We start from the raw sequence: 19,653 nt of genomic DNA, 5'->3' as shown, positions 1-19,653 counted from the left end.
TTTACGGTTTATACATAAATTTCATGTCACTGGCTCCCAGTTAGTTTTACTACAGTTCTGTACTGTCCGTGTTCAGTACGTTCCCTTACCATTAATAATATACTTTTAATGCTTTTTGTGTAACTTTCTATGTAATGTTTCTTACTTTTGTATGTAAATCACTAATTCAAATTGTGAATGGCTGCACTAATTGGCACCACATTATTCTTCCCATCAGCAGATGGCAGTACTTTTGCCACTCTGGTTTACCAGTTTGCTTCCCCCTTCGTGTACGCAACTCTGCGCTCTGCACTCACTGGTGTAACACGGCTTCCTGTACTCATCCACTGTGGTGCTCAGGGCCACAGCACGAAGTGTAAGTGTTCTGGTGTTCATTGTGTACTTCTTTATCCAGGAAGTCATCCGTAGTATTGTCTGGATTCACTTTACCATTGCCTTACATTTTACTGCACCTAGCCCGAACACCGTTTTTTGAAACTTTTTTTAATTTTTATTATTATTATTATTTTTTAAACTATTTTCAGCTCCGGTCTCATGTTTATTTTCAGAATAACGCCTGATGATGGGCATGTAAAAGCTCAAAACTGGTCTGTTTTAACCACTGAAAAATAAAAGGAACTTTACAATGGAATTGGTGTTTTCAACCTCTGCTATGTTTATTTGTTTTGTTATCAGAATGGGACAAAATCCCTGTTTTAACCACAAATCCATATTTGTGATTTAGGTTGTCAAAAACTTTTGGCCTGTAGTGCAGCTCCTCAGTTGCCCATTGGCCTCATGAGGCAGAGTGCACCCCGTATTAGCCCTTCCATCAAGGAAAAAAAAATCCTTGGCAGTACTGGGATTTGAACCTGGGTCCCCCTCATTGCAGTCAGCCAAGCTGGTTTGCATGGCTTTTTGATAACTGTGTACATCACTTTGTTTCACTAGGTACTTCGAACAAAGGTGGTACAGCTCGAAATATCTTACACATTAACAAACATAGAAATGTTGGAAAATTTTGAACCCTCTTACTTTCTTGCATACAATTCCTTGTAGCTTTGATCTGCCATTTATGAAGTTAAGATCTGAAAGTTGAAAAAAATCCTTACATGAGCTTTAAATGTATGATAATTATAGATAATGCTTATATTTATTATTATGTAGTCTAATTTTAATGGATGGTCCAAAGAATTAGAATCTACGGCACGCGCACACACACACACACACACACACACACACAAAGATTGAATTACCAAAAAATTTTGGAGCCAGTGGCTCCTTCTTCTGGCAGAAGAGTTGAAAGGGAAGGAAGAGGGATGAAAGAAAAGAACTGGAATGGTTTACAGAAGAGAGTAGTTCAGAAAAGTCAACCTAGACATAGGGTCAGGGGAGACTTACTGGACAGAATGACAAGGAAAGACATTGTTGGGGAATACACTTGTCTGCTGCAGTTACCAACAGTCTGTCTTTCCTTCTAATCCCGTCCTGTAACTCTCCCCTGACCCATGGTTCTGGCTGACTTTTCTGAACTGTACCCCATACCGTAAGCCTCTCCAGTCCTTTTCTTCACCCCTCTTCCTTCCCTTTCACCTCTTCTGCCAGTAGGAGGAACCACGGACTGTGAAAGCTTGTAATAGGTAAACTGTTTTGTGTGTGTGTTCAGCTGAAAGTGCTGCCAGTGAATTTAAAAAAATATATATATTAACAGGTAGTTCTAGGCAAACATTGTCAATGTTAACAAGATTATGCCTTAACAAACATGGTCCAGAGCTATACATCTGAAATTAAAATGTATGTTCTGTACTAAAAAATTTGGAAGCCACTTCAAAAATGTAGGAAACACTATTGGAAAAATTATTTCCTGGTTTTTAATAGGCTTTGTCAGTTAAATAAAGTGAGCATTTTGTTAATGTAATTGTATGTAATTAGCATCTTAAAATATAAATAAAGTTCAGCAACTGGATTTCATGTTGTATTACTGAATTTCACACGTCAGGTAGTCTTATTTACCTTTTCTCCATTTGCATGTATCATCTCGTACCAATGAAAGCTTTTCTGTATGTATTCCACTTTTTCTGTAATTATGTAGTATGAATATTGAAGAAGGCCCAACATTTTATGTTTCTGTCTGAAAAATTTCCAATAGCTGTTCAAAGGAATACAGTCATAGCTACAAATTTAAATATCAGTTATTGCTGTAATTCAATAAGTATTATCAAATGTTGACCATGCCTTCGTAGTAAGTGCTATACATTGGTAATGACTAGAAAAGCAATTGCACCACAATGACTTTTTGGACATCCATGTTTTTCCTAAGTATGTAGAATCTTGTCATTAAAATGGATTCCCGAGTCAGTCAAGTTATTTTCAGTCAGCTGAATAATGTAATTCTGGTATGCTGTATTTATGAACAAGGCTACATAGAAAGGCTATGATTAAAATATAAGCCAAAGAGCACTGGGTCATCATGGCAGGAGAAGTGATCAAGAAAAGTTGCCACTGTTGTGTGCTTACCATTTAACCCTGTATTTTTATTACCTGATTGTTTTCTGTGTAAGAGATCCTACATCATGATCATGTGGCTTTATTTATAAGAAATACATGGAACTTGGTGTAGTAGGACTGCCATTGTTGTTTGTTGTTGTTGTCTTCAGTCCTGAGACTGGTTTGATGTAGCTCTCCATGCTACTCTATCCTGTGCAAGCTGCTTCATCTCCCAGTACCTACTACAACCTACATCCTTCTGAATCTGCTTAGTGTACTCATCTCTCGGTCTCCCTCTACGATTTTTACCCTCCACACTGCCCTCCAATGCTAAATTTGTGATCCCTTGATGCCTCAAAACATGTCCTACCAACCGATCCCTTCTTCTAGTCAAGTTGTGCCACAAACTTCTCTTCTCCCCAATCCTATTCAATACCTCCTCATTAGTTACGTGATCTATCCACCTTATCTTCAGTATTCTTCTGTAGCACCACATTTCGAAAGCTTCTATTCTCTTCTTGTCCAAACTATTTATCGTCCATATTTCACTTCCATACATGGCTACACTCCAAACAAATATTTTCAGAAATGACTTCCTGACACTTAAATCTATATTCGATGTTAACAAATTTCTCTTCTTCAGAAATGCTTTCCTTGCCATTGCCAGTCTACATTTTATATCCTCTCTACTTCGACCATCATCAGTTATTTTACTTCCTAAATAGCAAAACTCCTTTACTACTTTAAGTGTCTCATTTCCTAATCTAATTCCCTCAGCATCACCCGATTTAATTTGACTACATTCCATTACCCTCGTTTTGCTTTTGTTGATGTTCATCTTATATCCTCCTTTCAAGACACTGTCCATTCCGTTCAACTGCTCTTCCAAGTCCTTTGCCGTCTCTGACAGAATTACAATGTCATCGGCGAACCTCAAAGTTTTCACTTCGTCTCCATGAATTTTGATACCTACTCCAAATTTTTCTTTTGTTTCCTTTACTGCTTGCTCAATATACAGATTGAATAACATCGGGGAGAGGCTACAACCCTGTCTCACTCCTTTCCCAACCACTGCTTCCCTTTCATGCCCCTCGACTCTTATGACTGCCATCTGGTTTCTGTACAAATTGTAAATAGCCTTTCGCTCCCTGTATTTTACCCCTGCCACCTTTAGAATTTGAAAAAGAGTATTCCAGTCAACATTGTCAAAAGCTTTCTCTAAGTCTACAAATGCTAGAAACGTAGGTTTGCCTTTTCTTAATCTTTCTTCTAAGATAAGTCGTAAGGTCAGTATTGCCTCACGTGTTCCAACATTTCGACGGAATCCAAACTGATCCTCCCCGAGGTCTGCATCTACCAGTTTTTCCATTCGTCTGTAAAGAATTCGCGTTAGTATTTTGCAGCTGTGACTTATTAAACTGATAGTTCGGTAATTTTCACATCTGTCAGCACCTGCTTTCTTTGGGATTGGAATTATTATATTCTTCTTGAAGTCTGAAGGTATTTCGCCTGTCTCGTACATCTTGCTCACCAGCTGGTAGAGTTTTATCATGACTGGCTCTCCCAAGGCCGTCAGTAGTTCTAATGGAATGTTGTCTACTCCGGGGGCCTTGTTTTGACTCAGGTCTTTCAGTGCTCTGTCAAACTCTTCACGCAGTATCGTATCTCCCATTTCGTCTTCATCTACATCCTCTTCCATTTCCATAATATTGTCCTCAAGTACATCACCCTTGTATAAACCTTCTATATACTCCTTCCACCTTTCTGCCTTCCCTTCTTTGCTTAGAACTGGGTTGCCATCTGAGCTCTTGATATTCATACACGTGGTTCTCTTCTCTCCAAAGATCTCTTTAATTTTCCTGTAGGCAGTATCTATCTTACCCCTTGTGAGATAAACTTCTACATCCTTACATTTGTCCTCTAGCCATCCCTGTTTAGCCATTTTGCACTTCATGTCGATCTCATTTTTGAGACGTTTGTATTCCTTTTTGCCTGCTTCATTTACTGCATTTTTATATTTTCTCCTTTCATCAATTAAATTCAATATTTCTTCTGTTACCCAACGATTTCTAGCAGCCCTCGTCTTTTTACCTACTTTATCCTCTGCTACCTTCACTACTTCATCCCTCAGAGCTACCCATTCTTCTTCTACTGTATTTCTTTCCCCTATTCCTGTCAATTGTTCCCTTATGCTCTCCCTGAAACTCTGTACAACCTCTGGTTCTTTCAGTTTATCCAGGTCCCATCTCCTTAATTTCCCACATTTTTGCAGTTTCTTCAGTTTTAATCTACAGGTCATAACCAATAGATTGTGATCAGAGTCCACATCTGCCCCTGGAAATGTCTTACAACTTAAAACCTGGTTCCTAAATCTCTGTCTTACCATTATATAATCTATCTGATACCTTTTAGTATCTCCAGGGTTCTTCCACGTATACAACCTTCTTTCATGATTCTTAAACCAAGTGTTACCTATGATTAAGTTGTGCTCTGTACAAAATTCTACTAGGCGGCTTCCTCTTTCATTTCTTAGCCCCAATCCATATTCACCTACTATGTTTCCTTCTCTCCCTTTTCCTACTCTCGAATTCCAGTCACCCATTACTATTAAATTTTCGTCTCCCTTCACTATCTGAATAATTTCTTTTATTTCATTGTACATTTCTTCAATTTCTTCGTCATCTGCAGCGCTAGTTGGCATATAAACTTGTACTACTGTAGTAGGTGTGGGCTTCATATCTATCTTGGCCACAATAATGCGTTCACTATGCTGTTTGTAGTAGCTTACCCGCATTCCTATTTTCCTATTCATTATTAAACATACTCCTGCATTACCCCTATTTGATTTTGTGTTTATAACCCTGTAGTCACCTGACCAGAAGTCTTGTTCCTCCTGCCACCGAACTTCACTAATTCCCACTATATCTAACTTTAACCTATCCATTTCCCTTTTTAAATTTTCTAACCTACCTGCCCGATTAAGGGATCTGACATTCCACGCTCCGATCTGTAGAACACCAGCTTTCTTTCTCCTGATAACGACATCCTCCTGAGTAGTCCCCGCCCGGAGATCCGAATGGGGGACTATTTTACCTCCGGAATATTTTACCCAAGAGGATGCCATCATCATTTAATCATACAGTAAAGCTGCATGTCCTTGGGAAAAATTATGGCTGTAGTTTCCCCTTGCTTTCAGCCGTTCGCAGTACCAGCACAGCAAGGCCGTTTTGGTTAATGTTGCAAGGCCAGATCAGTCAATCATCCAGACTGTTGCCCCTGCAACTACTGAAAAGGCTGCTGCCCCTCTTCAGGAACCACACGTTTGTCTGGCCTCTCAACAGATACCCCTCCGTTGTGGTTGCACCTACGGTACGGCCATCTGTATCGCTGAGGCACGCAAGCCTCCCCACCAACGGCAAGGTCCATGGTTCATGGGGGGGGGAGGACTGCCATAATTAATTTTATGAATACCACTATAGACTGTATGTCCCTAAGGAATGTTGCATTGTGTCAACATTCAAATACCATATGTAACAGGGAAATGCTTCTTGAATAAAACATCCACGTAGTGGGCAAGCAGTAAAGCCCCAAACAGGTGATTTCAACCTCCTAGCCAATAGCTATGACTCCGTCTGGCTTAACAGTGTAGAGTGAAGAAACCTTTTTCATGCACACTATGTCACAGTGCAACCTTACAGAGTATATAACACTAGAAAAACCAAGGACAAATCAGTAAATTTTATGCAAGAATTGAAGCAGGCAATTTGAAATTAGACAGCAGATCAGTTTTTGAAATTGATTTAAAATCATTTTATTGTCTCCATTTCAGCAAACAGCTCACTCTGCCCTCCCATTAATGCTTTAAGGATTTTATTTTTTGTGCTTAAGTGAATAATTGGTTTGCATTCTATTTTTTTTTTTTTTTTAATCCACCAGCAATAAATTTTGCAACAGTTTCTTTGGCAGCTATTTCAACTCCGGTATTCACTTTTTCCAGCACCTCCCCCCCCCCCCCCCCCCCAAGTTGAGTAGTGTGTTCAAGACTAGCATTTTGGCCAGCTCCACATGGAAAATCAACCACAACAGGGCCGCCCTGCAAATAAAAGTATAGAAATTAAATTACTAACACATCACTTACATATGCACAAATGGTGTCACTATTACTGTAGTGGTGTTAGTGACTAAAATAAATAAAAAACACTTTCACTGGAGCTTAATTAGAAATAGTCATGCTTTTTGTTTGTGTGTTTGTTTAGTCTGGTCATTGTAAAAATACGCAAGCTATACTTCACATAAAATTGGTGAGGGCTGTCTTTCACTATGGTCACTTGTGTCTGAAGTGATAGAAAGTCTTGAAAGTAAGACATCCCATTTAAATCTACTACATTTTAACACCAGGGCAGGAACAGTTTGTTATACAGTCCACTTCCTTGCATGTTTGTTTCAGCACCAAAGCCTTGTTAACTCTTTTAATATGAATGTCATTGCACTTTCTTGTGTTGTAAGTATGTAGATCAGAGTTGGATTGGAAATTGTCAATATTTCTTTTTACATTAATTATGCTTTTTTGTATATAGAGGCACGGTAGGGCAGAATATTTAGCTGCTGAAATAATTGCTTTGAAGGAGTTAGCCTTGAACTGTTGGTAATTATTCTAACAGCTCGTTTTTGTAGAGTGAAGATGGTTTTGAGATTTTTATTACTATGACCCCAGAAGGTGAGGGCATAGGCAATAGCAGAACATAGGCCTATATAAGCAAAGTAAACAGTTCTTCTATATTCCCTTCTACATACAATGCTAATAACACATAATGCAAAGCAAGCAGAGCTTAACTTGCGAGGGAAATACAGGATGTGCTATTTCCAGTCTAAATTTTCGTCTATATGTACACCTAAGAATTATGTAATAGCAACTCTCACAATTTCTTTATTTTATTCTGAGATCCAGATCAGGGTGTGACTTTGTTTCCCTGTAATGGATATAATTAGTTTTAGAGATATTTAGGGTTAATTTGTTCATTTCAAAGCAATTTTGCAGATATTCTAAGGCTCTGGTTGCAGATGTTGGCAATACCCGGTTTATGTCAGTTACTACAATGTTTGTGTCATCCGCAAACAGGGTTATGTGAGTACCATTTACTGGAATCTTGATATTATTTACGTAAAGAAGAAATAGGAGAGGTCCTAGAACAGTCCCCTGCGGTACCCCTATTGGCACAGTCTGAATATCCAATCTGTAAACAATAGTTTGGTTTTTACTGTTTGTTGTTGCAATTTCTACATCCTGTTTCCTATTATGGAGATATGACTGAAACCACTTTTTTGCCACTCCTCGTATACCGACATATTCTAATTTGTCTTGCAGTACATCATGTTGGACAGTATCAAATGCCTTTGATAAGTCCAAGTTTATTCCTATTGTACTGTTGTTCCTATCCATCCCTGTTACAATATTTTCAGTGGATTGGGTGATGGCTGACTCTGTACTCATTCCTTTGCGAAAGCCATGTTGGTTTACAGACAATAGACAGATTTTCTAATTTTTTCTATTGTAAACCTTTAGAAGCTGTTCATCTAAATTGTCTGGTCTCATGCATATTGCCACTATAATCTTATTGATACCTCTGGCGTCGAGAACTAATCTTGCAGAACCGTTTCGTTTGCTTACTGGTGTTATGGGACTACAATAGTGTGAAAATGAAGGTTGTATAATTCCCCATTTAATTGTATGATTGATATCTTCCCTTACTGCATCTTGTGTTGCCCATGGAATAGCATATAACATTTTATGTAATGTTTCGTCTGGATGAACTTCGAATCTATATTCATAGTCTTTGATTACTCCTGGCCCCCTACTGAAAACATTTGCATACTTAAATATCAAGGTAGAAAGTTCTTGTCATTGCATATCATTTAGTATCTGTGATTCACTTAGTTTCTGCTCTACCATTTTGCAACTAACCTCAGTGTTTGCTTCTTGTTCAGTATCAAACTTGTTTGGGAAATATACAGTTGGAAAGGAATATTGTCCTATTACATTTGACTCTGGTTTGTTTTTGTTACTTTCATCAGTTGTTTTGACTAAATCAATAGAAAAAATCTGATCCTTTACATGCAAATGGCATTTACCATTACCTATGTCAATATGTGCTTTGTGCGTTCTAAATGTGTCCATGGCACTAAGAGAATTAACTTTAAACTTGTCAATTATAAGAAAATTGAACTTGACTGTAAAATGTTAAATTTGTAATGGAATAAATGCCTGATGTTCAACTAATTTAGTCTTACTACCTCTACACCTTGCAGTTTTGGACAGGAAATATTGAAACATTGCCTCTCTTCTTCAATTAACAGAAAAATGCATTTGACATTAGGTTGTTAGTTGAACCTGTATCTAAAATTAACTGTGTGTCAATATTAAATATTTTCACCTCAATGATATCTTGTATTTGTTCTTACCGGATTTTATCTACTGCATCTGATTCGTGTTGATACAAATCATCCTTGATGTCACTTTGTCAAATATTATAAAACAGGTTTGTAGTTTTGCTTCGCCCCCACTCCTAGAGAGGTCAATTGCCTGTGGTTTAACCACGACAGGTTGGTGTTTTCCGACGGCGTAGTGTGACGTAATTCATTATCTGGAGTAATTTCAGTTAGTTGCATGGTGTGGTTGCCGTACTCGTTACCTCCGGGCATGTAACTTTGTTGTGCGTACCATCTTTGTTGTGTATTGGGATGACGTTTTATTGACTGATTTACAGAACCTTTATTTGTTGTTGTGCTGATTCTCTGTTGCTCTATTGGCTCTTTCCTCATAGATTAAGTCGATAGAGTTAAGGACTGACAGAAAATAGCCAGTGTCGTCCTCTGGCGTTGTGACTAATTTTTCTCTAATGTGCGATGGTAAACGACTTTTCAAAATCACGTCTACCTGTGATATTGGGTTCGTCTAGTAGCGTGTCTTGTTCAGGTATTTTTCAAAGTATCCACGTAGAGTACAGTATTTGCCATTCAATGGAGTGGGGTTGAAAACCTCGCGTCTGTCTTCCTTGCGCTGCCTCAGACCAGTATTTGTCGAGGAAAGCTCGTTCAAAATCGATGTAAGTACTGCGACGTTCGGCCACTTTAGTTGCTCATAAAAGAACGTCACCTTATGTATTTGTGGATAAATACCGATAGGTTTTGGTTTATTCACTGTAGCCTTTGTACGATTTACGTGTATATAGATCCGGTAAGCTATTTTCTTCTAAAAGATTGTGGATCGTATTTTCTTCATGCTTTACTTGCTTTTTCATATAATTCAATTTTTAGTCGATTTCAGTGCGAAAATTTTTGGCTATGTCAAAGAACTTCTTTGAGATGGTGTCTTGCAAATCCTTGAATACTTTTTTTTGTTCTTGTATCATTGTATTTAGATCTTGTGTAACAGTGTTTTGTTGCTGTGTTACCATATTCATATCTCGCTGTATATTACTGAAATTTTTATTGATACTATGCAATGTCGTGTTTATGTTAGATAATAACTATCATAGCAGTGCATCAGTTGTACTACTGTGATTGCTGTCAGCTGTACTTGCCAAATTAACGTTTGTGTTGTGACCAAGCGGTGTTCCTAAAGGCCCGTCCACACGCAACGATCTGTCCGCGCAAATGTCTGCGCACATCACATCTGCGCAGACAAGTTGGAGCGTGTGGACAGGAAATCGCCGCAAATCTGGCACCAAACAGCTTTTTGCTCAGTATTTGTACGCACATGACATTAAAATGGCTGATACTTGTCAGTGTTCTCGAAAGTTTGTAAGTGAATTCATTGAAATGTATAGAAACCACCCATGTTTGTGGAAGATTAAAAGTAAAGAATATAGTGACGGAGACAAAAAGACAGGAGCATACAATGCTCTAATTGAAAAATTGCGGGCAGTTGACGCCTCGGCAAGCAGAGAAACAGTAAAAAAAAAAAAAAAAAATAATCGTTGGGAGCTCTGTCTAGAATTCTGAGTGGAGTTTTGTATCCTGTAACAAAAGTTTGTAACAGGTTGCTTCTACACAGTAGCGAACTGAAAATACCTACTCAGAAACAAAGTAAACCATAGCTCATTGGCCATGTAGGTATATAATCTCTAATAATATCGGCCTACTGTGTTTCAAACACGTCTACAACACCAAAAATATTATCTGTAACTTGGCAGACTTAATTTACTTGACTTGCCTTCATGAACTCATCCTTCAGGACAGCGTAAATAGCTTCACATGTGTTGGGTATTATTTCACTCAACGCTTGTTTCGATATTGCAGTTGAAAATTCCGAATCCTTGTAGCTCCTTCCTGTTGCTAGGAATCTTAATGTTACCGCCAACCGCTCATGAGGAGAAATTGCCCTTCTCATACAAGTATTTTTCCTCATAATATGAGGGGTTAATTATAAGTTTCGACATCCATCCGCAAATTATTTCGCCAGTAAATTTACGTGCGAAAACTGCTTTCGCTTTAGCAGCCACTGTCTACACCACTTTTACCGATTTCTCTGTTTCCTGCAGTTGGTCTGAATGTTTTTTGCAACACAAGTTGCGAACACAGACAACAACAGAACTTCCTCCATTTCTTTATTTCAAAGTAACTGAATTAAATTTTTGACGTTTACGGGGAGCGTAGTCGCTTGCCACTGATATTTCTTTTCTACACCGACAGATGGCGGGCGAGTAGTAGATTAGGGTTTGTATCATGTGAAAACACCACATTTGCAGCGATCTTTTGCATGTACAGACATCTGCGCCGATGTCTGCGCAGACAGATCGTTGCGTGTGGACCGGGCTTAACATGTTGCCAAAATTCAATTGGAATCGCCTTCCAGTGTTTCATTCACGAGCGGCATGTGGCTGTGGGAGATGCGTGACATTGTATCGTCAATTGTAAACATTGTGTCGTCAAGGTTATTCTGCTGTAAAGCGTCGCTATCATTTGTCACACTTTCGACACTCACCTCTGAACTGAACTGCCTTCTGCAGTAGGCATGCATGAGCATGGCGCCCGAACTTCAATTGTTCGATCACGCAATTCTACGCCATCTAGGCCGATTGCGTTTTCGCTATCGCTGTCAACAGTGGGCATATATTTTTCAGCCACGTTATATGAATATTCAAAAAATAAAATTTCACAAAAATGTTAAAAATTTCATATGACTTGACGATTGAAATTTACCCGATGTCAAGGCCTGTTTTATGTCTATTATGATGTGCAAACCATTGTATTGCAATTTTTTATGTTTTATCCTCAATGTATTCCTGTAATTTTTCGCAAATAATATTCAAAGAAGGGAGTAATGAGAAAAAGGGTTCTATCTACATCAAATGAGGCGCTACCAAGTGCAACCATGCAAGCAACTTGCATAGCCGTCCTACCTTTGCTACGCTGAACAAAATAGCTTACTATGGAAAATTTTACATAATCTGCATCCACTTCTTATTACTTTCCAAATTTTTTCCTCAATTTTTGCTTTACTGGCTCCCCATCATGATTAGTGTAAACAGAAAATACCGATAGTTACTTTTTATGGCTAATAATAATATCATAGAAATTTCTTACTACAAGGTCTGAATGAGAAGTAAGCCTCTGCCTTCGTCAGTTGGGTAGCCCTTACAATGTGATCTTTAATTACCAATATTCACTTTTCCACATAATCACCAGCCAATTGGATACAATTCTGCCAACGATGAGCAAGTTTTCTGAAGCCGTCACGGGAGAAGTTGACACTCTGTTTCCCGCAACCACCATCTCACAGTTCTCTCAATGTCTTCATCAGAAGCATAATGATGTCCCCGCAGATGGTCTTTCATACTTGGGAATATATGGATGACACACAATGGTAAATCTGGACTATATGGAGGATATTCAAATTTCAAGTCTCTGCGCTTTCGTTTCAGGAGTCAGAATCCAGGGTACCCATCGTGCAGAGATCTTCCGATAGCCAAGCAAAACAATAATGTGACCCACATGTTCTTGTGAAATGCCGATTGTGCTTGTAATTTCTCTCTCAGCGATACGACGATCGCCCTGAATCAATTCGGCAACATTTTGCTTGTGAAACTCGGTGGTTGCTGTCACAGGAAGTCCAACCCCCTGTTTGTCACGCAGGTCAGATGTTCGCGCCTCAACATCTTCAAACTTACTCTCCCAACGACGCACAGTACTCACTTCAACACAATCTCCATAAACTGCTTTCATTCTCTGATGAATCTCCTATGGGGTGACACCTTTTGTTGTCAAGAATTCAGTGACTGCACATTGCTTAAATTACATTGACCGACCGTCTGTGCAGGGTTTCATACTTTACACTGTAACAACACAACTGTTCAATGCTAAAGCTTCCCACCAACTGGAGCTGTAGAGAAGAGGCTACAGAACAATACAGTATCTGCTGCATACCAATGCTGCCAACTGTTGAAGAGTTACGAAGGTGGAAGCATTACTTTTCAGTCAAACCTGGTATAACAATAGTTAACAAACCCTACTCACAACCGGTGCCCTGAAGTCCTGGCACACAGGTCGACAGTTGTGTTGTAAAATAAATAAATAATGTATGCATATGAGAAACATTTAAAAACAGATAATACAATAGCGTAATTAGAAATGTTCTGTGTGTATATGGATTTTTAGGCTTTCAGACTACTACTCTTACATTCAAATTGTAGATGCAGGCAGCAGAATCCAAGTACACCAGTGTGTGTCATAATTAAGAAAATCCTCCTCACTTGGTTTCACTTCATTTGATACTGGTGTCAGTTTTTTTATTTATTTTGAAACTTGTATGATACAAAACACTCCTAGCCCATCATTCTCTGAAAGGCACTTCTTAACAGAACTTCTACATGCAAGAAAGTGAGGAACAGAATTATAAACAAAAAAAATGAATGATGGTTTTGTCAATTGTCTGAGCCTTGCAGTGCATTCATAATTAACGTCTTTGCCAATGCTTGTAGTCGATTGGGGTTTCATTTTTTGTTTTTAATAAATGTTAACTTTACGATATCCTGGGGGTCTTTCATCATGTTCCTGCACAGCAGGTACTGTCATGAAATGCAATTGTTGACTGGGATTCTATCTGAAATTATAATGTTTATAGCTGTAACTGCATTTCATATCAACAGAAGTCTTCCTCAAAGTTATGGCTGGTGTTAATTTCAACTTAATTGTTGTCGAGGTGGTCTACAACCTCACACACTAAAGTGTTACAGCAATATGAGGTAGTAACCTGGAAAATCAATTTCACAGCATATTCAATTGCATTTACATTTGAGGTGCACGTATGTTCAAGTAGTACTAACGTTGTCCATATAATTTGTGCTGCCAATAACTGACAATTCTTAGCAACAGCATACACTATTTAGTGCAGTTACCATTTAACCTCATAAGTAATCCAGTAAAGCATAAAAACAAATTTTAATTTATCATGCTGAGTTGGTATACAGTATTTACTACAAGCTACAAATATTCATTGCATATGGAGGACTGAGTAAATAATTTTAAAATTGGAGTACTTTTAGAAAAGAGGAATGTTTCCTATTCCACAAATATGATGAATGAAATGAGCTAATTGTATTCTGCCCAATTTCAACACAGCAATCGTATGTCTGCTCCTCTCGTTGCTTTCTTAATGTGCCAAAAGATGAAAACATATGCTAAATTTTTGTAAAAGTTAATAAACTCTTGATCTCATAAGCTTACTCTCAACTTAAGATTTGTTTACTTTCAAAAATTAAAATTGATAAATTTGTAAATCTACAAGAATTACATTTGTTGAATTGGTTACTGACTAATACTTTACAGTGGAAGAAATCTGAAGTGGTTATTTTATAAATATTACAATCGAGCGGGTATTGTATGCCAGATGAAACATCAATAACCTGAAAAATTTTCCCCTCATTGCATCTTGCAGAAGGTATATTATGAATAAATGAGAAAAGTATTCACTGCACACAGGAAATACAACTGCACAGCAAACACATGTTGGAAAATGTGTCTCAGTTTAATTAATATAATTATTCCCGAAGCCAGTCCAATCAACCCTGGTCAGTTCAAGCCCATAAGCAAATACAAGTAAACACTACATTGCACATATCTAGTCCAAACATATTAGGTTTGAAAACTAATAAACAGTAAGTACACCAGGATATATCAACACACTGGTAACAAATATTAGTCATATTTAGTCATATAAATATTAGCCATATTTTGCTAATATAAGAGCGATAATGTAAGAAATACAATCTATATACAGGGTGTTACAAGAAGGTACGGCCAAACTTTCAGGAAAAATTCTTCACACACAAAGAAAGAAAATATGTTACGTGGACATGTGTCAGGAAACGCTTACTTTCCATGTTAGAGCTCATTTTATTACTTATCTTCAAATCACATTAATCATGGAATGGAAACACACAGCAACAGAACGTACCAGTGTGACTTCAAACACTTTGTTACAGGAAATGTTCAAAATGTCCTCCGTTGGCGAGGGTACATCCATCCACCCTCCATCACATGGAATCCCTGATGCGCTGATGCAGCCCTGGAGAATGGCGTATTGTATCACAGCGTCCACAATACGAGCATGAAGAGTCTCTACATTTGGTACCGGGGTTGTGTAGACAAGAGCTTTCAAATGCCCCCATAAATGAAAGTCAAGAGGGTTGAGGTCAGGAGAGCGTGGAGGCCATGGAATTGGTCCGCCTCTACCAATCCATCGGTCACTGAATCTGTTGTTGAGAAGCGTATGAACACTTCGACTGAAATGTGCAGGAGCTCCATCGTGCACGAACCACATATTGTGTGGTACTTGTAAAGGCACATGTTCTAGCAGCACAGGTAGAGTATTGTGCATGAAATCATGATAACGTGCTCCATTGAGCGCAGGTGGAAGAACATGGGGCCCAATCAAGACATCACCAACAATGCCTGCCCAAACGTTCACCAAAAATTTGTGTTGATAACGTGATTGCACAATTGCGTGCGGATTCTCGTCAGCCCACACATGTTGATTGTGAAAATTTACAATTTGATCACGTTGGAATGACGAAACTTAAATGAGCTTTAACATGGAAATTAAGCTTTTCTGGACACATGTCCACATAACATCTTTTCTTTATTTGTGTGTGAGGAATTTTTCCTGAAAGTTTGGCCGTACCTTTTTGTAACACCCTGTATACTAACAACTGTCAGGTATGTTTGTTGAGGTGTGACCTCGAACGATGTGATCTTTTAAAAAATGGTTAAGTGGAAACCACCAGACATTTGGCTTATAGAGCTGCACCAGCACCTCTTTTTTCGATTGCGAGAATTCTCCTCTACAGTACGCCACAGTGTGATCTTACAGACGAAAACTTCGTTTTGCATTCTACCACTGTGATTCCAGGAAATACTACTACTACTACTACTACTACTACTACTACTACTACTACTACTTCTTTCTTCACCACTTCTGTCATCTTATCTTTTCTTGCATGCTGATGAAAAGTTAGTTATTTTATGTACACAGATTATTCACTTTGTTCTCGCACTTACAATTTCAGTATACTTTTAAGACATGTAATAATGTAACAAAATATACAAAAATGTAACAACTGTGCGACTATCAATGCAAAAGCCTAAAATGGTTTAAAGAAACATTATTACTGCCTTTACTTATTATGGTACAAAGGATCTTTTGTATTAAACTGTGACGATTGCCCCTGGTATGCTGCAATCAGCCTTTCTGCCGATCATATGTTCGACTCCATTTCTACAAAACAACCCATGAACGCAATGAACAAATATTCTTCATTCACGATAAACCAGAACAATTGTCTATGAAAATCTGTTTACTCATAGACCTGTAATTGAGATAAATCTTCAAATAATACTTAATGAAAGAGAGAGAGAGAGAGAGAGAGAGAGAGAAAAGTTCACTTGGTATAGTGAAGACACTATGTTCAGGCTCTTGATTCAACACTACTCAGTGAATACCAGGAGAATATTATTTTTTATATATCAGGATATGTTGTGATACACACTATGCAAATGTTAAGATGTGCTGAGTGAAAAGAACTTATTATTGGTCCTTACCTGTCCCCAAATGATCACATTTACTGTAAGACTCCTGTGGCAAATCCAGCTGCCTTAACTATGAAGATTGACAGAGGTGGTTTCCTTCGCCCATCTGTAGCAGTGTTTAAAACAGTGGAGCATACAGAAAAATGCTTTCGTTCTTCTTCAATGAGATTTACTTTAAACTCAAACCATCTTTATGATTGGCTTATTATTATGTTTGTTGTTTCTTTGGTGAACAAGCCAATGTATTTGGCAAAGCACATACGGTAGTCTCTACCATTGACTGTGAAGATGTGCATAAGTCACAGGTGATACAACGTGTTACTACTGTGTATTTCCAGATTAAAGGCACACAAAGAAGCACATGGTAACTATTCTGCCACGAGGCAAAGGTTGGGGAAGGTAATTACATATGCCAATATATGCCATGTCAATATTTATAGAATGAAGCAAAACAATAAATAAAAATTAAAATTTGATGTTTACATATTACTAATTTGATCATCATATTCCATTCCCAAAATTCTTTCATGTAATTTGTTAACTAACAACCTGTCAAGTGATTCACATTAACATTAATGATTTTCCCCCATTAACAGCTAAAATTAGCAAAAAAGCAATGATTTAGTAGTTTTGTCGCCTAATGATATGTACAAAACTTATTTTCAATAGGTGCATCAAATGTGGTGGTGTCTGAAAGTTCACCACATCCCTGATGCTGTAACTATAAAGAACTTTTAGAGATGTTAAATGTTGCAGGATTCAAGGTAGCTTCTTACTTATGTAGAGAAACACGGAGTAAGGAGGAGTTCGCATTTGTCAGAAACTGTTTTGATTTCAAGAATACTGATATTGAATACTGCTGTCCGGCGACACCACAGTGGTGTCGTTCGCAAAATAGCAATCAACAGCAGGCGACAACACAGTGGTGTCGTGTACATAGATAGATAGTATCGCTCAGTAGCCAGCGTCACAGCAGTGGTGTCATTAGTATAGTATCGCGCAGTGGCCGGCGACAGCACCTATCTTTTGCATTCTGTTGGTGTTTTGTTCAGGTAACAATAAGTTACACACGTCATCAAGTTTTTTGTTTTTGTGCCCTTTCATCATGACTGACGAAAGAGACGATACGATAATTTACGATGAATGTGCAGATGTCTTGTCCGAAAGATACACAGAACGTCAAGAATATCGTAGAATTATATATTGGGAACGATCGATTTGAATATATTAGCAACGAGACCAACTACTACTACAGTCAAAATAGCAATAGAAGGAAACTGGGTTTAAAAACATGGCAAATTTGTCGACGTTATGGGACCCAAAGCTAGAAAATTGTTTGGGCGTGCTACCCTCATGGCAACTGAAAAAAAAAGGATGATTATTGGCCATAGAATGCGTTGATACGCACACCGATATTTCGGAAAACGATGTCCCACAACCGATTCAGACTAATATTATCGTTTTTACATTTTTCGGACAACAATAAACTGGATGATGCCAACTGGCTTTTCAAAGTGCAATTCGTAATTGATCATTTTTCAAAAAATTTAAAGAATCGTTTAATCAAAGTTAAATCATCTCGATTGATGGAGGAATGATACTGTGGTGTGGACGGTTAAATTTTAAAGTTGACAATCTGTTGAAAATTATGAAATACGGCGTACTCATTCGGATGCTGTATGATTCAAGTACTGTCAGTTCAGTTTCTTCAGCACCACTTTCCCATGGGTCAAACAAACCTGTAACCAGAATGAAATTTTCACTCTACAGCGGAGTGTGCACTGATATGAAACTTCCTGGCAGATTAAAACTGTGTGTCAGACCGAGACTCGAACTCGGGACCTTTGCCTTTCATGGGCAAGTGCTCTACCAACTGAGCTACCCAAGCACGACCCACACCCCGTCCTCACAGCTTTAATTCCGCCAGTACCTCGTCTCTTACCTTCCAAACTAGCACTCCTGAAATAAAGGATATTGCGCACACAGGAGAGCTTCTGTGAAGTTTGGAAAGTAGGAGATGAGATACTGGCGGAAGTAAAGCTGTAAGGATGGGGCATGAGTCGTCCTTTGGTAGGTCAGATGATAGAGCACTTGCCAGCAAAAGGCAAAGGTCCCGAGTTCGAGTCTCGGTCCGGTACAGAGTTTTAATCTGCCAGGAAGTTTCATATCAGCGCACACTCCGCTGCAGAGTAAAAATCTCATTCTGGAAACATCCCCAACGCTACGCCTAAGCTATGTCTTCGCAAAATCCTTTCTTCCAGGACTGCTACTTCCGCAGGTTCATAGGAGAGCTTCTGTGAAGTTTGGAAAGTAAGAGACAAGGTACTGGCGGAAATAAAGTTGTGAGGACGGGGCATGAGACACGCTTGGGTATCTCAGTGGTAGAGCACTTGTCCGCAAAAGGCAAAGGTCACGATTTCGAGTCTCGGCCCGCTACACAGTTTTGATCTGTTTACATGAGGTCCATTTGACCAGTTGTCAGTGGACTCGTGCGCATGCACAGTTGCCTCGCATATGAGCAATACCTTCTCCCGCTTCCCGCCTCTTGAAGTGTGGCTGTTAGCTGTATCGGCAGTAGCAGCAGGCAGCCAGATGCTAAAGAGAATATTTTTCTCACACACCCTAGCTGCCAGATTCGCCCATGTGCCGAGTTGTAGTGGGTTGGGGGTTCGAAAAGCATTACTTTCAAAGTAAGATTACGCAGGATGAATTATGTTACGTGTGAGAAAGTGGGATTAGCGTTTAAACTTAATACTTTGACAACCAGTCATTATTTTAAATTTACTGACACAGTTGTCTGATGTATCTTAAAGTATACCACGCCAAAAAATCAATATATCATGTAAAAGCTTAGCTTCTCTTGGATCTCCTTCCAAACCAATACTGTATGTGAAAGCTTAGCTTTTCTTGTAGATATAGTATGTATATTAATGTAAACCACTAACTTTACATCTCTGTGTGTTCGCACTATGTAACAGTGATCTTGCTATTGGCTGACTAGAACACGTGTCCTATGCTATGAATATTTGCTGCCATCGGCTGGCGTGATCACTTGGCATGAGATACGACTGACTTACAAAGGGACAGTCTCGCTTTTAACGC

The 19,653-nt window shown here is 38.6% G+C and overlaps 1 protein-coding gene and 1 long non-coding RNA gene across 2 annotated transcripts in view; one reads left to right on the top strand and one right to left on the bottom strand.

Annotated features, from left to right (window-relative positions):
- The window catches only part of LOC126335274 (glyoxylate reductase/hydroxypyruvate reductase), an 88,661-nt gene extending 88,038 nt beyond the window's left edge, over nucleotides 1-623 (top strand). Inside the window, exons 8-9 of the transcript XR_007564844.1 lie at nucleotides 218-355; nucleotides 549-623. The gene's annotated coding sequence lies outside the window, so the exon portion shown is untranslated. The remainder of the gene's footprint in view (nucleotides 1-217; nucleotides 356-548) is intronic.
- The window catches only part of LOC126335276 (uncharacterized), a 40,528-nt gene extending 31,020 nt beyond the window's left edge, over nucleotides 1-9,508 (bottom strand). The window contains exons 1-3 of the long non-coding RNA XR_007564848.1: nucleotides 8,926-9,508; nucleotides 1,993-2,110; nucleotides 1,015-1,067 (exon numbers count right to left, since the gene is read on the bottom strand). This is a non-coding gene — a long non-coding RNA (uncharacterized LOC126335276). The remainder of the gene's footprint in view (nucleotides 1-1,014; nucleotides 1,068-1,992; nucleotides 2,111-8,925) is intronic.
- Nucleotides 9,509-19,653: the final 10,145 nt, after the last annotated feature.

The sequence above is a fragment of the Schistocerca gregaria genome, chromosome 2 (genome assembly GCF_023897955.1).
Source record: "Schistocerca gregaria isolate iqSchGreg1 chromosome 2, iqSchGreg1.2, whole genome shotgun sequence".
Classification (NCBI taxonomy): Eukaryota; Metazoa; Arthropoda; class Insecta; order Orthoptera; family Acrididae; genus Schistocerca; species Schistocerca gregaria.
Note: the sequence above shows the minus strand (reverse complement) of the source record. Positions and strands in the feature narration are given on the sequence as shown.